Raw genomic sequence first — 22836 nt, forward strand, 5'->3', positions numbered from 1 at the left:
TATGGAACCCCTGTTTCATTAATTAACATATATGCCCCAAACGTCCATCACATCCCATTTTTTCGTAGAATGTTCCAGAAACTTGTAGACATGGCCAAAGGAATTGTTATACTAGGGGGAGACTTCAACTTTCCTCTTCAACCACTAAAAGATAGTTCAAATATTAATGTTTGCATTTCTAAGAAAACCGCACAATTTTTGTGGAAAAACTTAAGGGAACATAATCTTTATGACTCCTGGAGATACTTCCATGGGGACAAGATTGATTACACATTTTTTTCAGCCCCTACAAAAATGTACAGCAGACTAGACTATTTTTTCGTAAACCAAGTAGGTCTCCCTCACCTTTCAAACTCCCAAATCAAAGCCACCACATGGTCGGATCATTCAGCTGTATTACTTTCTCTAAATTGGCCCAATTCTAGGAATACTGAATTCATATGGAAGTTGGATGATACAATATTACACAAGACTGAACATACAGAGGCCTTAACACGCTCCCTGCAGGAATTTTTTGTAATCAATAACATCCCTGACATTGATATCTCCACCTTGTGGGAAACACATAAGTGTTACATGAGAGGGGAGTTCATAAAAATCAAGGCACAGAATAAAAAAATGGCCCGCTTAAGATATACTGAATTGGCTGAATCACTATCTAAATTAGACCTACAACATAAAAAAACACCTACTGACCACCAAATATTACAAGACTTAATGAGTACAAGAAACCAATTGAAATCTCTCCTAGCCTAAGAACAGCAGGCTATCACTCATAAAGTTAAACAAAAATTCTTCTATGAAGGTGATAGGGCGGGGAAATTGCTAGCCAGAGCTCTTAAAAAGAGAAAATTGAAATCATACATCCACCACCTGATCACCCCTCAAAAACAAAAGGTGCAAACTACCCCAGAGATAGGTACACAATTCCGGGAATACTACCTCAAATTATATAATATCGCTCCTGTTAACGCTGAGTCCATTGAAGACTCAGAGTTAGAACACTACCTACAGAACTGTACCCTCCCTTCCCTGACTCCCGAACAGAGAACTGAGCTAGACTTACCCATTACCCAACAAGAAATTCTTAGAGGACTTAAGGAAATGAATAAGGGTAAAAGCCCAGGCCCAGATGGCTTTTCAGTGAATTACTATCAATTCTTTAAAGATATTTTGTCCCCTTTCCTTCTACAACTTTTTAATGAGGTGGGAGAGGGGAACCCATTCTCTAAAAACATGGTAGAGGCTCATATAACAGTACTACCTAAACCTGATAAACCCCCCACAACCCCATCAAGTTTCCGCCCTATCTCCTTAATTAATACAGATATAAAACTTTACGCTAAGATTATTGCCTCCCGTATTAACAAACTTCTCCCTACACTAATACATGTCAACCAAGCGGGATTTACTCCCTTCCGTGAGGCCAGGGACAATACAATAAAACTACTTAATCTTCTCGACTACGTCACAGTTAATGAGATACCAACTATATTCCTATCAATAGATGCCGAAAAGGCTTTTGATAGATTAAACTGGAAATTCTTAAAGGCCACCTTATATAAATTTGGATTTGGACAAACAATAGTTGAAAAAATATTTGCATTGTATAATTCCCCCTCAGCTAGAATTAGATTAAATGATTCCCTAACCCCCCCAATAACTATAACCAATGGCACAAGACAGGGTTGCCATCTCTCGCCTTTGTTGTTTGTCCTGGCAATGGAAACATAGAAACATAGAAACATAGATATTGACGGCAGATAAGAGCCAAAGGCCCAGCAAGTCTGCCCGACCTTACCTAACAGTATAAACTTATCTAGTTCGTAGGATAGCCCTATGCTTGTCCCATGCATTTTTAAAGTCCCCCACAGTGTTTGTTGCTACTACCTCTTGAGGAAGTTTATTCCATAAATCAATCACTCTTTCTGTAAAGAAATGCTTCCTCAAATTACTCCTGAATCTACTACCCTTTAGCTTGAGCTCATGACCCCTTGTTCTTGAATTTTCCATTTTATGTAAAATACCCACAGCCTCAGTTTTACTAAACCCTTTAATGTACTTGAAAGTTGCTATCATATCACCTCTTTCCCTTCTCTCCTCTAAGCTATACATATTTAGGTCATTGAGCCTATCCTGGTAAGTTTTATTTTTTAGACCATGTACCATTTTGGTAGCCCTCCTTTGCACAGATTCAAGTTTGTTAATATCCTTCTGAAGATATGGTCTCCAGAACTGCACACAATACTCAAGATGAGGCCTAACTAATGATCTATAAAGTGGCATAAGAACCTTACTATTTCTGCTGCAAATACCTCTACCAATACATCCAAGCATTCTGCTAGCCTTACTCGCTGCATTACTACATTGTTTACTAAGTTTTAAATCATCTGAAATAATAATTCTCAAGTCCTGTTCCTCGTCTGTAACAGTCAGTAAAGTGTCATTGAGTCTGTAATCAACATTTGGATTTTTCTTCCCTAAATGCATTATTTTACACTTTGCTGTGTTAAACTTTAGATCCCAGTCGTTTGTCCAATCCTCCAATTGTTGTATATCACTTCTCATTTTGTCTACCCCCCCCTGGAACATCCACTCTGTTGCAAATTTTTATATCATCTGCAAAGAGACATACTTTCCCCTGTAGCCCTTTGCTGATATCGCAGATAAATATGTTAAACAAAACAGGCCCCAGAACTGACCCCTGAGGAACACCACTAGTAACAGCCCCCTCTGCTGAATGAACTCCATTTACTAAGACACTTTGTTTTCTGTCCTTAAGCCAGCATTCCACCCATTTCACAATTTTTGAATCTAGACCAAGGAGATATAGATTGTGAATAAGTTTATTGTGTGGGACGGTGTCAAATGCTTTGCTGAAATCTAGATATGCTACATCAACTGCTCCTCCCTTGTCTAATACTTTTGTTACATAATCAAAGAAGTCAATTAGATTAGTCTGACATGATCTCCCTGAAGTAAAACCATGCTGATTTTGGTCCTCTAAATTGTTTGTCTTTATGTAAGTCATAATTCTTTCTTTTAAGAGGCTTTCCATTAATTTCCCTACTACTGAAGTTAAACTAACTGGCCTGTAGTTGCCAGATTCTTCTCTACTGCCCTTTTTATGAAGGGGTATTACATTTGCTATTCTCCAATCATCTGGGACAGCTCCTGTTAATAGTGACTGATTAAACAGATCAGTTAATGGGACAGTTAGCACTGATCGAAGTTCTTTTAAAACCCTTGGATGAATATTATCAGGACCCACTGCCTTTGTAACATTTATTTTTGATAATGCTAACAAAACCTCATCCTCTGTAAAAAGATTACTGTTAAGCTTGTTTCTATTTTGCGTAGCATCCCTTAATGTAGACATTGTATCTTCACAATCTTTAGTGAAAACAGAACAGAAGTAATCATTGAGACAGTCTGCAATCTACTTATCTCCTTCTATTATTCTACCATCAACTGATTTCAATTTTACTATTCCTACCTTATTTTTTCTTCTTTCACTGATATATCTAAAGAATGTTTTGTCCCCATGTTTTACTGACTGTGCTATCTTCTCTTCTGCATGAGCTTTAACCTTCCTAATTAACTGCTTAGTCTTTTTTTGTTGGAGTCTCCATATTTTCATATCATCATCTGCTTGTGTGTGTCTGTAATTTTTATAAGCTATCTTTTTTGTCTTTACAGCATGTGCTACTTCTTTGGAAAACCAAATTGGTTTCCGCTTTCTTTTACTTTTACAGACATGTCTAATACAGTGTGCGGTTGCATCTAAAATGGCACCTTTCACAAATTCCCACTGTTCTTGAACCCCTGTAATAAGAGTTTTCCCCTTTAAATAGTTTTTTAGGTATTCTCCCATTAATGAAAAATCTGCCGTCCTAAAGTCTAAAACTTTTGTTTTAGTCTGGGTGGACAGTTCCTGAACATGAATACTAAACCAAACAGATTGATGATCACTGGATCCTAAGTTCTCACCTACAGACACATCTGAAACTGTATCACTGTTTGTAAGTATTAGATCTAATATAGCTTCCTTACGAGTTGGTTCCTTGACTAATTGTTCAAGTGATTCCCCTAGCAGAGATTCAAGAATATACCTGCTTCTAGCCGATCTAGCAGAAGGAATCTTCCAGTCTATATCTGGCAAATTAAAGTCCCCCAGTACTATAACCTTACCCTTCATGGTCATTTTGGTTATTTCATCTAATAACAGATTGTCCAGTTTTTCATCCTGCAATGGAGGCCTATATACAACCCCTATTCTAAAAACATTTTTATCTCCAATTTCCAAAGTCACCCAAATACTTTCCACCTCATCATTTGTTCCTACAATTTCAGTAACCTTTATATTTTCATTTACATACAAAGCAACTCCTCCATCTTTCTTTCCTACTCTGTTCTTTTTAAATAACCTGTATCCAGGTATGACTATGTCCCAGTCATGCAAATCATTGTACCATGTTTCTGTTATAGCTACTAAATCCAAGTTGTCCCTAGTCATTATTGAAATGAGTTCAGGTAATTTATTTCCTAAGCTGCGAGCATTTGTGCTCATGGCACGAAGAATTTTTCTACTAGAATTTCTAGAATTGTTACTTGGACTAACAGTTTTGGCATGCTGTGGGGGGCAGGTGGATATATTAATGCTACCCCCCTTTATTAGTTTAAATGATTTCTAATAAAGTATTTGAACTCCTCTCCCAGATACTCTGTTCCTTTAGCATCCAAATGCAAGCCATCTCTCCCAAATAACCTAGTATCTTTCCAAACAGAGCTATAATGGCCAATAAAACCAAATCCTCGTTCCCTGCACCACTTATCTAACCAAGAATTAAATGTTGTTATCCGCTCCATCTTTCCTGCTTCGTGGTCATACACAGGTAAAATAGCAGAAAATGATAGAGTTGATGCCACAGTCTCTAAATGATTACCTAGGTCACAAAACTGTTTCTGAACAGCAGCAACATGATTACTAGCCAGATCATTTGTTCCTAAATGTACAATCACATCTAACTCACGTCCCTTTCCTGCTGCCTTAACAATTCTCAAAATACGATTCTTATCCCTGTGAGCAGTAGCTCCTGGAAGACATCTAACCTCCCTTGTTTCTCCTTTACTTTCACCTAAATACACATTCCTCAAAATAGAGTCACCCACTAACAGTCTTTTTCTCAAAAACACATCTGCAGTTCTTTCCTGTGTTATGTTACCTGGAGAATCAGGTGCCAATAGATTTAAATTACCTGTTACAGCTTCAGAGGGCTCAGAAACAGCAATCTCCTCATCACAAGTGTATTCGGCAAGAGCAGCATAGGAGTTTTGCAATGGCAGAGGTTGTGGGCAATGCTTCTGGTCTACTGTTCTAATTCTTCCAGAGCCTACAGTGATCCATCTGCCTCTCCTTGCTGATCTCTGGGGTAGAGGGGCTTCTTTCTGAGGCAGCTTTGTAGAGGTAACAGGTATGTTACTTACCTTAGCTTGAAGTTTAGCTATTTCCTCCCTTAACAGGGAAAACTGCTTACAAACAGGACAGCCCCTAAATCTCCAAAAAGTAGAACGATTAAAAAGTGCAAAACACCCATTGCATTGTATCTGAGACATTTTAAACTATGCAACACTTTAACAATAAGAAAAATATAAGTATTATTTACTACTGAATAAGCCTGAATAACCCTGAATAACTCCTGAAATAACTCAAATATCCTTATGTATTTGATCCTTTTTTAGTTTGATCTCTTTGCTAAGAAGCAGAGCTAAATGTTTAGCAGAGCTAAACAGATCTCTTTAAATACCCTCAGAAAGATAGGGTGGGGTCCCTCCTAATTGCTCACCTATGCAAACATAGGCATCCAGAATCCGGCAGAACTCAGATATAAAAGGTATTGAGGTTCAAGGCAATCAGTATAAAATGGCATTATATGCCGACGACGTAATGCTCACATTAACATCCCCTGTCACGTCACTCATAGCATTATCGTCAGAACTCTCAAACTATAGCAAGTATTCTTTCTTCAAAATTAATGAAACTAAGTCAGAATTCATCAGCTTTTACAACCCTCCTAACTTGGTGGATAAGATACAAACAGACTTTGGGTATCACCATAATACAAAATCAATTAAATATTTAGGTATTTAAATCCCTGAAAATAAGTCATTAATATTTTCATTAAACTACCTCCCATTATTGCAGACACTTAAAAAGGAACTACATGAGTGGAAACATAAAACTATATCTTGGATTGGTCGTATAAACTCAATAAAAATGATGGTACTCCCCAAAGTACTATACACATTCCAAGCCCTCCCCATACAACTCCCAGACTCATATATACGCTCTCTACAAAAGGTCCTCAACTCCTTTATCTGGTCTGAACATATGATAAGGGTTCCTATGCACACGTTGTATATGTCTAAAGATAGAGGTGGATTAGGGGCCCCAAATATAGCACTATACAGATTAGTAACACAGCTGGTACGTATCATAGACTGGTGTAAAAACTGTATAAATAAGGAATGGATTACACTAGAACACTCACTAGCTTCTTTTCCCAATCTAGGTAGCGCCTGCTGGATATCCTCAACTGAACAAAAATATACTACGTCAATATCCTCACTCACAAGAGAAACTTTTAGATCTTGGCACTACGCTCTCAAACATTTCCCTTCTATATCATCCATTCCCTCCCCCTTATCCCCAATCATCACTAACCCTATCTTCCAAATAAAGTACAAAAGTATTGGTAAAACCGATAGTACGATTCATACTCTAATTCCATTTAGTAAGGTTTTAAGGGGAAACACCCTATGTACAAAAGAAGAGCTAACAGAATTGAATATTGATTACTTCCAACAATGGTATAAGTTTCTCCAACTCAAGCATTACATTAGTACACACCCTGATAAGCAGCAAATTCTTAGAGCACGCACACCATTTGAAAATATATGTTTCTTACAAATGGCAACTAAGGGCCATCTCTCCATGGCCTACCAACAATTACTAAATTATCACTCACGCAAGCTACCCTCATATACAGAGAAGTGGGAGAAAGATTTAAATTCCCCAATTACAGAGAAGGACTGGCTTACCATAATTAAACACATGAACTCTTCCACCACATCTATGAAATTCAGGGAGACAAACATGAAGCTATTAAGTAGATGGTATTTGACACCGCATAGGTTATCCCTGATCTACCCTAACACCCAAGCTCTATGCTGGAGAAATTGTGGCCAGACAGGTACACTGCTCCATGTGTGGTGGCACTGTCCAAAAATACAGGAATTTTGGAGTCTGGTAACCTCTGAGATTCGCAAAGCCACGCACTATGACATATCCTTAGACCCACTGACGTGTTTATTCCACAAGCCAACCAAGATTAAATGTAGGCTTAGAATGGTAATACTGAATATCATGCTGAACTGTGCTAAACAGTTAATTCCAAGACGATGGAAAAGTGTTGATGTTCCAACTAGAGAGGAATGGATAAATTCTATAACCTTAACTTTATCCCTAGAGAAATACCATTATGGTTTAGTGAACAAACTAGAAGAATATTATTCTATTGTGTTTATATGGGAGGAATATTTGTATGCTGGAAAAAATAAAGAACTTACAATGCCTTAGACACTAATCTGTTTTAGAATACCAACTCTGTACATATACCCAGTTTTGATTTAATAGAATGACACTGTTGACATATTGCCTGTGTGTTAACTGAGACCTGAACTGTATTATTGTTATAACAGATGTAATTGTTTGATTTCTATTAATAAAGAAAACTTTTCAAAAAAAAAAAAAAAAAAACATTGTGGAATATAAATGTTTGTGATAGTTGTGTATTATGACAGAAATGTAAAAGATAAAAAGGTCAAAAATGAAATGTGCATTGGTGCATTTTAATTTGAAATATAAGCATTTTTTGCAATATACTTTCATCAGCAAAAATGCTTTTAGCAAACATTATTACTGTTTTTCAGTGGCATATGCACATATCCTGTGAGGGCCCGTGCACCAGTATTCAAACACCATGGTTGCTCAGAGTGCTGACAGTGGTGCGTATTGTGTCTAGATACATAATTTGTGTCATACAAGCCATTGCTGACTCTCTGAGCAAGCACAGTGTTTGAATATTGGTGCACGGGCCTTTACAGCATATGTGCATATGCCACTGAAAAATAGTAATAACTTTTACTAGAAGCAGTTTTGCTGATGAAAGTATATTGCAAAAATGCTTCTTTTCCTATTTGAAATGCACCAATGCTCCTTTTATTTAATATTTAATATATTGATACCAGTAACTATAAATGTATAACTGTTTACTGGATTTATGCATGATATTATTTCATATAGCATTATAAGCATATGACCCACATAAAAGTAGGACACAGGCTGCACCGATTTGTGAGAAAAAAATGTTTTTACATTTTAATGTGACATTCTCAAAACGCTTACAAAATATGTTAAAATGTTTTATAGGAGGACTAATAACGTTTTTTTCCCAGCACATTACTTTAAATGCAGTCAGTCCACTTCGGGTATTTAGTCCTAAACACACGCTCCAATCTCACAATTAAAGGGACACTGTACCCAAATTTTTTCTTTCGTGATTCGGATAGAGCATGACATTTTAAGCAACTTTCTAATTTACTCCTATTATCAAATGTTCTTCATTTTCTTGGTATCTTTATTTGAAATGCAAGAAAGTAAGTTTAGATGCCGGCCCATTTTTGGTGATCAACCTGGGTTGTTCTTGCTGATTGGTGGATAAACTCATCCACCAATAAAAAAGTGCTGTCCATAGTTCTGAATAAAAAAAAAGCTTAGATGTCTTCTTTTTAAAATAAAGATAGCAAGAGAACGAAGAAAAATTGATAATAGGAATAAATTAGAAAGTGGCTTAAAATTGCATGCTCTATGTGAATCATGAAAGAAAAAATTTGGGTTCAGTGTCCCTTTAAAGTCTCTAAGATGTTACTTCAACTTAAAGTATACCTTATTGCTGTTATATCACTGCATCCTGGATTGTCTCTGCACACAGCATTTGCTTTAGCCAGTTTAAAATTTAAAATATCCTGAGAATGCTCCTCCAAAAACAGCTTCATTCCAATCTACGCTAATGGACGCGTTTCGTCCCTCCAATAATGGGCTGGCACAGGGGCTTTCTCAGCATGTTCCAATGTGTTTTTGATTCATAAACTAATATAATTTTTCTTTGCTTAAGATAGCAGGAGCATCTGAACAAAACAACCATTAACAGGTAACCCTTACTAATTATACACCTGCACAATCAGTTTGTTCCTTACTGTCTTCCTCACGTCTCACTGCCTTTCCACTCAACTCTATCCCTTCACATCTAATACCTTCTCTGTCTTCCTACCTCACTCTTACTCTTACTCACACCTTCAACCTTTCCCTTTCTGACGTTTCATTCCCATTTTCTTTCAAATATGCAAAGGTCACTCCCATACTCAAAAAAACCTTTCTTGACCCTAATTCTCCTTAAAAATACCACCCTATATCACTGCTTCCCCTAATTTTACAACTCCTGGAAAAAAATAGTTTACTACCTTCTAACCCACTTCCTGTCCTCCAACTCCTTGCTTGACCCCCTGCAATATAGCGTCTGCCCCCAACACTCAACTGGGACTGCCATCACCAAGGTTACAAGTGATCTTCTTTTTAGTAAACCTCTACACTTTCTACGACACAGTTGACCACCCCCTCCTCCTACAGACCCTCTGGTCTCTTGGTCCCTGTGACACCACTCTTATCTTTGGGTCCTCTACTCTCCTCCATTTATACTTCTTCTCTGGGTTAACCTATCAGCAGCTATGACTTCAAATATCACCTCTATGCTGATGACTTTCAGATCTACCTCTCTCCTTTCTCACGTCAGTGGCGGCTTATCTGGCATTTCTTCCTGGATGGCCTCACACTGCCTAAAGATTAACATGTCCAAGACTGAGCTCCTTCTAATCCCCACCCACTAACTCTACTCTGATTTGTAACTTTTATATCACTGTCAATGACATCACTATCTCCCCATCACCCCAAGTCCGCTGCCTGGGAGTTGCACTTGACTCCAACCTGTCCTTCATCCCCCCACATACGATTGCAAAGGTGTTCGTGTTTATGAGAGAGAGTGTGTGTGTGAATGTCTATGTGCAAGTTTCTGTATATTTTATACCTTTATAATGTTTTCAGGTTTGACTAGACTCAAGAATAAAGTGCACCCATATTTTAGTCACAAAAATTGCACAAGTAAAACATTTTGTGCACACTACTCAACAAAATTAGAAGGAATATTGCTATCAGCACTACACAATACTGCGTTAAATCCCTGCAAAATGTTTAAACGCACAGTAGAAGTGCTTCTCGCGACCCACAGAGCACTGCTGTTCCTAAGCGGAACCCTCTACTACTCCAATCAGCAGTGCTAGTCATGTGACTCAGATGCACTGCTGATTAGATCGGTGACCATTTCTGCTCGGGACTCACAAAGCACTCTACTATGTGTTTAAGCGCTTTGCCGTCAATAGTCTTAAAATAAATTCATTTTTTTAAATGCGCTGCAACAAGTTTCCATGTAGAACATAAATTAAATTTTTAAGAGGAGAATGTTGAACCACACTGATGATAATTTTAAACCTTTTACTTTTAAAAGTTAAGGAGACATTCCATAAATTAAAACCTAATTCATATCAGTTGCAACAGTGTAGGGCAGGTCTTAAATAGTTTTTTGATGGAAGACAATTTCTGGTTGTAGATGTCCATAATATGGCAAAACATTTAAACATAAGAAAGAGAAAGGACCGTGAAATCTTTAAAAGTTTTGCCAAATGTCATGGCAGAAACCCTTAAAGGGACACTGAACCCAAATTTTTTCTTTCATGATTCAGATAGAGCATGCAATTTTAAGCAACTTTCTAATTTACTTCTATTATCAATTGTTCTTCGTTCTCTTGATATCTTTATTTAAAAAAGAAGGAATCTATGCTAAGGAGTCAGCAAATTGCTGGTGCAGGACCATGGACAGCACTTGTTTATTGGTGCTGTCCAATCAGCAAGGACAACCCAGGTTGTTCACCAAAAATGGGCCGGCATCTAAACTTACATTCTTGCTTTTCAAATAAACATACCAAGAGAATGAAGAACAATTGATAATAGGAGTAAATTAGAAAGTTGCTTAAAATTGCATGCTCTATCTGAATCACGGAAGACAAAAATTTGGGTTCAGCGTCCCTTTAACTACCATGAAGAGGAAGGCTCTCATAAGGATTACAACAGGAAAGGCAGATCAAGAGTCTGCTGCACAGGATAAGTTTATTAGAGTCACCAGCCTCAGACATCTCCCATTAAAACCATCCAACCGGTACCCAGCATATTCCTAGACTCTCAGAATCGTTGGAAAGGCATCCCAGACGGCTAATTAATGAAGCTGGCTGAGAGGCTATATCTAATTGTTTTAGTTCTCTTTGCATCTTTTCATTGGCTTTCTTCTAACTTCCAGTAGTGCTTTGCTGCTCCTTTATGAAAGAATAACAAGAGAATGAAGCAAATACGATTATAGAAGTCAATTGAAAAGTTGTTTAAAATGGTATGTTCTATCTAAATCATGAAACTCTACTGTTCAGGTATGCAAACAATATGCTCTAACATTTTCTAATCTTAGTTCCTCTCCTCCTCTAGTTATCCCCTTGAACCCCCATATCATGTAAGCCTATGAGCCCAGCTGCTTTGTCGATCACCTTCATGAGACCTGATATACGACAGCGAAACTCTTGGCAAAGCCCTCTATCCCTTTGTCTCCCATAATGGTGACCTTGCATATTAGACCCATGTTTATAGCACTGTGGAATCTGTTGGCGCTCTACAAATAACTGATAATAATAATGAAATAAAAATGCTGGCTTATATGTCCCTTTAACATTATTCAAGTTAAATTAATATCACTCTTATTTTTGCGCTCATGTTACATTATCTTATTTCTTGAGCAATATTCTAGGTCGGGCTAACATCTGGATGTCGAAAAGCTTCTAAGGGAAAGCTGAAAAACTCATGTTGACTATCACTCAAGTGCTAAGCTGATGCTTAAATAGTTGAGTTCATCACTTAGATTTATACTATGGTATTTCATAGAATTTAAAGGGATAATCTAGTTAAAATAAACGTTCATGATTCAGATAGAGCATACAATTTCAAGCAACGTTCTAATGTACTTCTATTATACATTTTTATTTGTTCTCTTGGTATCTTTATTTGAAAAGGCTGAAATGTAAGCTTAGGAGCTGGCCCATTTTTTTGTTCAGCACCCTAGGTAGCGCTTGCTGATTGGTGGATACATTTAGACACCAATCAGCAAGTGGTACCCAGTTGCTGAACCAAAAATAGTCAGGCTCCTAAGCTTACTTACTTGCTTTTTCAAATAAAGATACCAAGAAAACAAAGAAAAATTGATAATAGGATAGGACAAATTTAGAAAGTTGCTTTAAATTGCATGCTCTATCTGAATCATAAAAGTTTAATTTTGACTAGACTATCCTTTTAAGGTAAAAACACTACAAACATATATACACATACATAGATACAAACATATGTATACACATATACTGTATGCAGATGTGGCCAAACGTATTGGTACCCTTTCACTTTTTTAGGAAATCTGCTCCAGTTCTCCCAGGTTTAATGGGTGCCTTTTTCCAGCTGCAAGTTTGAGCACTTCCCACAAATGTTTCTGATCTGGACTCATAGAAAACCACTTTGCAGTGGTCCAATGTTTTCTTCTCACTCATTCTTGGGTGCTTTTTGAGGTATGTTTTGGGTCATTGTCCTGCTGGAGGACTATGACCTGTTACTGAGACAGCTTTCTGACACTCAGCAGTACGTTTTGCTCCAAGATGCATTCATAGTCTGCTGATTTCCTTGTGATCTGCACAGATTCGCAAAACACTGAACCTTCTCAATATTTCACAGTAGGGATGGTGCTCTTTTCTTTGAAAGCTTCTTTATTCCTTCTGTAAACATGGAGTTATGATTTGCCCAAAAGCTCTACCTTTGTTTCGTCTGTCCAAAGGACATTCTCCCAGAAGGACTGTGGCTTGTTAACATGCATTTTTGCAAACTCTGGCTTTTTGTGTTTCTCTCTTAGAAGTGGGGTCTTACTAGGTCTTCTACCACGGAGCCCATTTTCATTCAGACAACAATAGATGGTGCGACTTGAAACTATTGCGCCTTGAGCTTCAACATCGACTTGGATCTGTTTTTAGTTTATCCTTGGTTCTTTCTCCACCATTCAAACAATCTTTCTCATCATTTTTGGATCAGTTTTCCTCTTGCGGCCATGTCCAGGGATGTTGGCTACAGTCCTGTGTGTCTTAAACTTCTTAATAATATTGGCAACAGTTCTCACAAGAACATCAACCTCTTTAGAGAGGATCTTATAGCCTTTACATTGACCATGCTTGGATATTACCTTCTCTCTGATCTCCTCAAACAACTCTCTAGTTATCTCTTTTCCATGTTCAGTGTAATCACAGTGATACACAACCGCAGAATGTGTACTTTTCTCCATTTAAACTGGCGGAGTGAGTGATTATAAGACTAAAGACACACGTTATACTAATTAAAAAATAATAATCTGCTTGACGTATCACTACAAAAAAGGTCTTTATTGTAACTTCTAAAGGGAATTAATAGTATTGTCCAGGTCATTTTAGTATGTTTTTATAGAATAAGCAAGAATTTGCTTCATAGATTGTGCACAATTGCAGTGTATGGATGACAAAAAGATATTTTAATTTCAACACTTTTCAGGGCAAATGGTGAATTATTTGTTTAAAATACATGAGTACCAATACTTTTGGCCACATCTGTACATACATACACACACACACACACAGACCACTGCAAAATTAACAGTTTCTCTGGTTTTACTATTTATAGGTTTGTGTTTGAGTAAAATGAACATTTTTTTTATTCTATAAACTGTCAACATTTCTCCCAAATTCTAAATAAAAATATGGTCATTTAGACCATTTATTTGCAAAATTTGACAACGGTCAAAAAAACAAAAAAATATGCATTTTTTTCAGACTTTGAATAATCCAAAGAAAACACGTTCATATTCATTTATAAACAATACAATACTAATGTTTTAACTGAGCAAGCATTCAGAAATCAATATTTGCTTAAATAACCCTGATTTTCAATCACAGCATTCATGCGTCTTGGCTGCTTTCCACCAGTCTTTCCCATTGCTGTTGGGTGAGTTTATGCCACTCCTGGTGCAAAACTTTGAGCAGCTTGGCTTTGTTTGATGGCTTGTCCATCCATCTTCCTCTTGATCACATTCCAGAGGTTTTCAATGGGTTCAGGTCTGGAGATTGGGCTGACCATGACAGGGTATTGATCTAGTGGTCCTGCATCAACACCTTTATTGACCTGGCTGTGTGACATGGAGCATTGTACTGCTGGCTGGAAAAAACAATCCTCAGAGTTGGGGAACATTGTCAGAGCAGAAGAAAGCAAGTTTTCTTCCTGGATAACCTTGTACGTGGCTTGATTCATGTGTACTTCACAAAGATAAATCTGCCCAATTCCAGCATTGCTGAAATACCCCCTGATCATCACCTATCCTCTACCAAATTTCACAGTGGGTGCGATACACTGTGGCTTGTATGCCTCTCCAGGCCTCCATCTAACCATTAGACAACCAGGTGTTGGGCAAAGCTGAAAATTGGACTCATCAGAGAAGATTACCTTACTCCAGTCCTCTACTGTCCAATCCCTATGGTCTTTTGCAAACCTCAGTCTGCCTTCTTTGCTTCTCATTGATGAAAGGCTTTTTTTCTAGCTTTGCATGACTTCAGCCCTTCCCCTAGGAGCCTGTTTCGAACCACCCTCGCTAAGCACTCCACCTCAGCTACCATTTGGCATTCTTTTTGTAGGTCACATGTCATCCTACGGCTGTTGAGTGACATTTGAATGAGTTGGTGTTCATACCGGCAGTTAAGAGCCGGTTTGTAGCTTTGTTGTCCGCATTGCCTGCTACTTGATCTTGTTCTTATGAACCGCCGTCTTTGAAATTTTAAGGATGGAAGCAACCTGACGCTCACTGTATCCCTCTTCTAGTAAAGCCAGATTTGAACCTTTTTTTCTCACTCAAAACTTCTCTTTTCAACTCTTTTGGCCTGGTCAATAGTAAAAATGTTTATTCCAATTACTTTTGAGGTACGACAAGCACTGTTTTTGCCATCCAGCTAGTCCTATTGCAAGAGGATAGTGATGACCAGAGCAGTGGTATATATAATATAATAAATGTTCTAAATAACAATATTTTTATTTGGAATTTGGGATAAATGTCATTAGTTTATAGAACAAAATAAAAATGTTCATTGTGCTCAAACACATACCTACAGATAGTAAAACCAGAGAAACTGATAATCTTACAGTGATCTCTCAATTTTCGTTCAATACTGAACACGGAAGCAGATAGGCTTTTGTGAGCTTCCAATCTTTTCAGAAGCCACATTTATTCTTGTGAAAGTGAAGCACACTAAAGTCTGGATTACTTCTTTATTAGAGTTTGAACACTGCTGATTTGCATTCTCAATTCCTTGGATATCTTTTTATATCTCTTTCCTGTTTTATACAGTTCAACTACCTTTTCCCTCAGATCCTTTGACAAATCTTTTGCTTTCCCCATGACTCAGAATCCAGAATTGTCAGTGCAGCACTGGATGGAAGATGCAAGGGTCTGTCAGGAGTCCAGAAACTCATTGATCTTTTATACACACACACTAATTTCAAGAAAACAGATCACAGGTGAGGATGGTTACCTTTAATAGCCATTAAAACCCCTTTGTGTCAACTTGTGTGCATATTATCAGGCCAAAATCACCAGGGTATGTAAACTTTTGATCAGGGTCATTTAAGTAGTTTCTGTTGTCATTATGATTTAAAAAAGAGTAAACACAGTTGATTGATAATAAATGGCTTCAGCCAAACACTTACCATGAGTGAAAGAAAAGTTTTTGTGTTATCATTCATATTCTCTGAAAAATGGCCAAGAAATCATAATTTCTGCCAGGATATGTAATCTTATGAGCACAAGTGTGTATATATATATATATATATATATATATGTGTGTGTGTGTGTGTGTGTCCGTCCAATTAAAGCTACCTATCAATCTGTCTAGTGCTCTAAGCAATCATATAAATAGTTTAGAGAATTCTCAATATTTTGAAAGAAACGGGTTACAAATGTTGCACCATTTTTACACAAAATCAGGATTTATTTAATGTTCTTTGATTCTTATTATCCTTATACCCTGCAAATATACATACAAATCATTTTGTCCCTAACAAGTTTTGTTTAATTTTGCGGTTTCTTATCACTCATTGGAATGGTTCCAAATTTATGTAGGTTCTTCTAAAGCACTGACACAGAATCTTTTCTGAGACAACTGATTATTTGTCCACACTGGAATTTTACATTAGAGACAGTTTGTGACTTTTATATCAGAAGCAGCTGAAAAAGTGATGTGGTTTTATTGGGTTGCGATCAAGCTTTGTATATATGCAGTTATCTCCAACACTGGGGCTGGCACTACACATCTGTGTATGTGGGGGGTGATAAGCCCTGTTGGGGGAGGGCTTATGCTTCATCTAGGTCTGGGACCCCCTGCTGTCTCATCTCTGCCTATCATTGTGTCACCTGATCAGTTTAGATTTGCTAGAATAGCCCTTTTGTAGGAGATAAAACAACATTGAGTACCAGATGGTAGTTAAAAAGTGGGAAATCCTACTTTATGTATGAAAAAGGGCACACTGACTATTCAAAAGTTACTTCTGAAATCTTCATTAGATATTTCCAATTCTAAGATTGCAAGAGGGTTTCGAGAATGAGATAATTAGATTGCAGAAAAGAGATTCTGGCATATATATATATATATATATATATATATATATATAGAGAGAGAGAGAGAGAGAGAGAGAGAGAGAGAGAAAAACAAAGTAGAGTTCACTACACAGCGCTAATCTCACAATATATAGTGTACTGTTTCAATACACCTAGTGTGACAATATTATGGCATAAATGTTTCAAGCAATGATTCCTACAGAGAGCGCGTTGCTACAATGTTTCAATATAATTATTAAGAAGTAAATAAACACATATGATTTATCAGCTGTTGTTTCAATATTACAGTTACTAATATGTAGAGAATATAAAGTTCCAAAATATGCTGGTAAAGTCTTAAAAAAGCAAGGGTGTTCTATCTTCCAATTGAACGTTCAGTAATGCAGACATAGAATGACAACAATCCCAAATGGCCTCACAGGCTACTCACATTAGGTGACCTCAATCGTATGAGGTAAGGAACAGGCGTTTTGGACGTACTAGGCTACGTCCAAAATAGGCTACACCCCCAGTAATAGGCTGCGTTAAATAGTCAGCGACTATTTAACGCAGCCTATTACTGGGGGTGTAGCCTATGAGTAGCTTTTTCTCTTAGAGAACATCAGCCGACATCAGCATTGGAGATCCCGGGGAGTGAAGAGATTTGAAAGATACTTCGCGCTTTGGCTCCAACTGACGAACCAAAAATCTATCTGAGACAACGCACAGGATCACAAGCTTGCTACCGGAGGATCAGCGCAGAAGCCTAGTACGTCCAAAACGCCTGTTCCTTACCTCATACGATTGAGGTCACCTAATGTGAGTAGCCTGTGAGGCCATTTGGGATTGTTGTCATTCTATGTCTGCATTACTGAACGTTCAATTGGAAGATAGAACACCCTTGCTTTTTTAAGACTTTACCAGCATATTTTGGAACTTTATATTCTCTACATATTAGTAACTGTAATATTGAAACAACAGCTGATAAATCATATGTGTTTATTTACTTCTTAATAATTATATTGAAACATTGTAGCAACGCGCTCTCTGTAGGAATCATTGCTTGAAACATTTATGCCATAATATTGTCACACTAGGTGTATTGAAACAGTACACTATATATTGTGAGATTAGCGCTGTGTAGTGAACTCTACTTTGTTTTTCTCTATACCTATACGGTGTGATCACCTGCAAGGGTAGTGTGACCACACTCTTTCGTTTACTCCAGCAGCTTATCTCGTACTGGTGTTAATATTTTTTGCGCCTCCAGTGTGGCCCACACCTAGGTGTGGCTCACATTACGAAAACCCTTTGCTTCTGATATATATATATATATATATATATATATATATATATATATATATATATATATACAGTATATATATATAGATTACTACTTACTTACATACTTACATGCATACATGCTTACATGCATACATACATACTTACATGCATACATACATACTACATACATACTACATGCATACTTACATACATACATACTTACATACATACTACATACATACTTACATACATACTACATACATACTTACATGCATACATACTTACATGCATACATACTTACATACATACATAGTACATACATACTACATACATACTTACATGCATACATACTTACATACATACTTACATACATACTACATACATACATACTTACATACATACATACATACTACATACATACTTAAATGCATACTACATACATACTTACATACATACTTACTTATATACATACATACTTACATACATACTTACATACTTACATACATACATACTACATGCATACTTACTTACATACTTACATACATACTTACATACATACTACATACATACATACTACATACATACTTACATACATTCTTACTTACATACATACTTACATACATACTACATATATACTTACATACATACTACATACATACATACTTACATACATACTTACATACATACATACTTACATACATACTACATACATACTACATACTTACATACCTACATACATACCTACATACTTACATACATACTACATACATACATACATACATACTTACATAAATACATGCATACTTACATACATACTTACATACTTACATACTTACATACATACATACTACATACTTACTTACTTACATACATACATACATACTTACATAAATACATACATACTACATACATACTTACATACATACTTACATACATACATACTTACATACATACATACATACTTACATACACACATACTTACATACATACTTACATACATACATACATACATACAGGGCTTGAAATTTCTACTAGTCCCCAAAGAGTAAAGATTGCATCAGATGAGTAAAAATGTTTTAGTTTTTCCTATATTAAACATTGAGTGGACTAGCAACTTTTTCTCTCTGTTCTAGTAACTTTTAACCCCGACTAGTAAACCCCTGTTTATATATATATATATATATATATATATATATATATATACATACATACATATATATATACATACAGTATATTTATAATGCTCTTTAAAGGGACAGTTTACTCAAAATATTTCTCCCCTTTAATTTGTTCCCAATTATCCACTTTACCTGCTGGAGTGTATTAAATTGTTTACAAGTAGCTCCTTTACCCTTATATTGGCATTTGAAATAGTTGATTTAACCTGTGGTATCCCCACCTTTTCTGAAAGTTTGTGGCCGCAGGTCCAAGCTATAGATAAGCTTTGTAAACACAGCCAGCAGAAGAAATTACCCTCCCAGTGGGATATAGCAGAGATAAGGTAATATAATGTTGTTTTCCCTTGTTTTCTACAAGTACTGGTGATTGGTTTGTGGACAGATATAAGATAAAGAAGCAGGTATATGTACACAATGTGATACAGTAATGAGATCTGATTATACCTACAAGCTCAACCCATTTTATTAGATTGTGGCTTCAAAACACAAAATCAGAGCTTTAATATACACAAATAAACCTTAAAAAGCTCATTTTCATATTTTGTTTACTCTGCAGTTGGTAAAAAAAAGCATTTGTAAACACATTAAGGGAAAAACTATTTTACAGTATACTGTCCCTTTAAACACATCACTCTCTCCAAAAATAATTCATCCAAATATATTATTTTCACTATTTCCACTATTTTTACAAAGACAACGTTTATGATGCAATCAAGAAAGGTGATTTCCAAAGCTATACATTTGTCATGCCATTTCGCACGGCCTTAAAAGGATTAGATAAATTCCATCAGAAGTCTCTTATAAAAGATGAGGTTTGAAAGTCCAGCACATTAGAGCTTATGTTACTTTTGCTTTTAATAATACAAATATCATTGGCATTGCCAACATCATTAAACATGGGTGGCACATTAGGTTTTGATCTATAGTACAGTGATAGTCTTGAGCCTAAGGGGCCGAATTATCAATGTCTGACGGACATGATACTGCTTGTGCAATGCCGCTTCCTGCAGATTCGCCGCTAGCAGGGGGTGTCAATCAGCCCGATCATATATGATCGGGCGGATTGATGTCCGCAGCCTCAGAGGTGGCGGACCAGTTAAGGGGCAGTGGTATTAAGACCACTGCTTCTTAACTGCTGTTTCAGACGAGCCTGAAGACTCGCACGGAAACAGGGGCATTAGGGGCCATTCGGCCCTTGATAAATCGGCCCCTAATTCTCATTTCACACTGAATAAGGGCCTTATGGGGACATAATGTGTTCACCATTATTTTCACTATTTTATATGTTGTATAATTTTCTGTATGAAATAAACTTTCTAGTGAAAGATTGCATAATTTTGACACACACTTAAACATGGTTTAATAAATTGTGTATATAATAATATTATTATCCACAGTCCATTGAGTTCACTAATTAACTCCATTAACATAAAGGGCCAGATTACAAGTGGAGCACTAAATATAGCTTTTGTGAAAGCGATATTTGTGCTCCACTGAGTAATACCAGTACAGGGTAATGTTCACTGGGATTACAAGTTGACAGCAATGTGAATGTGAGCTCGTGTTTTAATTACTTGGAAGCATTGCGCTCACAAAAGCGCGCTTCCATAAGCTCCAGTGGGAGCCTTGTTCTGATGCCTTCATACACAGCACAGAATAAAAGCGCAGTGAAGGGGGTAAGTAGCGCAGCTATGGCAGCAAAATGTAAATATATATGTATATGACTATATTCATATATATGTATGTGTTACTATGTGTATATATATGTATGTATGTGTTACTATGTGTATATATATGTATGTATGTGTTACTATGTGTGTATATATATGTATGTATGTGTTACTATGTGTATATATATGTATGTATGTGTTACTATGTGTGTATATATATGTATGTATGTGTTACTATGTGTATATACATATATATGTATGTGTTACTATGTGTATATATATGTATGTATGTGTTACTATGTGTATATATATGTATGTATGTGTTACTATGTGTATATATATGTATGTATGTGTTACTATGTGTATATATATATGTATGTATGTGTTACTATGTGTATATATATATGTATGTATGTGTTACTATGTGTATATATATATATGTATGTATGTGTTACTATGTGTATATATATATGTATGTATTTGTTACTATGTGTATATATATATATATATGTATGTGTTACTATGTGTATATATATGTATGTATGTGTTACTATGTGTATATATATATGTATGTATGTGTTACTATGTGTATATATATGTATGTATGTGTTACTATGTGTATATATATATATATGTATGTATGTGTTACTATGTGTATATACATATATATTTATGTGTTACTATGTGTATATATATGTATGTATGTGTTACTATGTGTATATATATGTATGTATGTGTTACTATGTGTATATATATATGTATGTATGTGTTACTATGTGTATATATATGTATGTATGTGTTACTATGTGTATATACATATATATTTATGTGTTACTATGTGTATATATATGTATGTATGTGTTACTATGTGTATATATGTATGTATGTGTTACTATGTGTATATATATGTATGTATGTGTTACTATGTGTATATATATGTATGTATGTGTTACTATGTGTATATATATGTATGTATGTGTTACTATGTGTATATATATATGTATGTATGTGTTACTATGTGTATATACATATATATTTATGTGTTACTATGTGTATATATATGTATGTATGTGTTACTATGTGTATATATATGTATGTATGTGTTACTATGTGTATATATATGTATGTATGTGTTACTATGTGTATATATATGTATGTATGTGTTACTATGTGTATATATGTATGTATGTGTTACTATGTGTATATATATATGTATGTATGTGTTACTATGTGTATATATATGTATGTATGTGTTACTATGTGTATATATATGTATGTATGTGTTACTATGTGTATATATATGTATGTATGTGTTACTATGTGTATATATGTGTATGTATGTGTTACTATGTGTATATATATATATGTATGTATGTGTTACTATGTGTATATATATGTATGTATGTGTTACTATGTCTATATATGTGTATGTATGTGTTACTATGTGTATATATATATGTATGTATGTGTTACTATGTGTATATATATGTATGTATGTATGTGTTACTATGTGTATATATATGTATGTATGTGTTACTATGTGTATATATATGTATGTATGTATGTGTTACTATGTGTATATATATGTATGTATGTGTTACTATGTGTATATATGTGTATGTATGTGTTACTATGTGTATATATATGTATGTATGTGTTACTATGTGTATATATATATATATGTATGTATGTGTTACTATGTGTATATATGTGTATGTATGTGTTACTATGTGTATATATATATGTATGTATGTGACTATATACATATATATGTATATGTTACTATGTGTA

Source organism: Bombina bombina, chromosome 1, assembly GCF_027579735.1.
Source record: "Bombina bombina isolate aBomBom1 chromosome 1, aBomBom1.pri, whole genome shotgun sequence".
Lineage (NCBI taxonomy): Eukaryota > Metazoa > Chordata > Amphibia > Anura > Bombinatoridae > Bombina > Bombina bombina.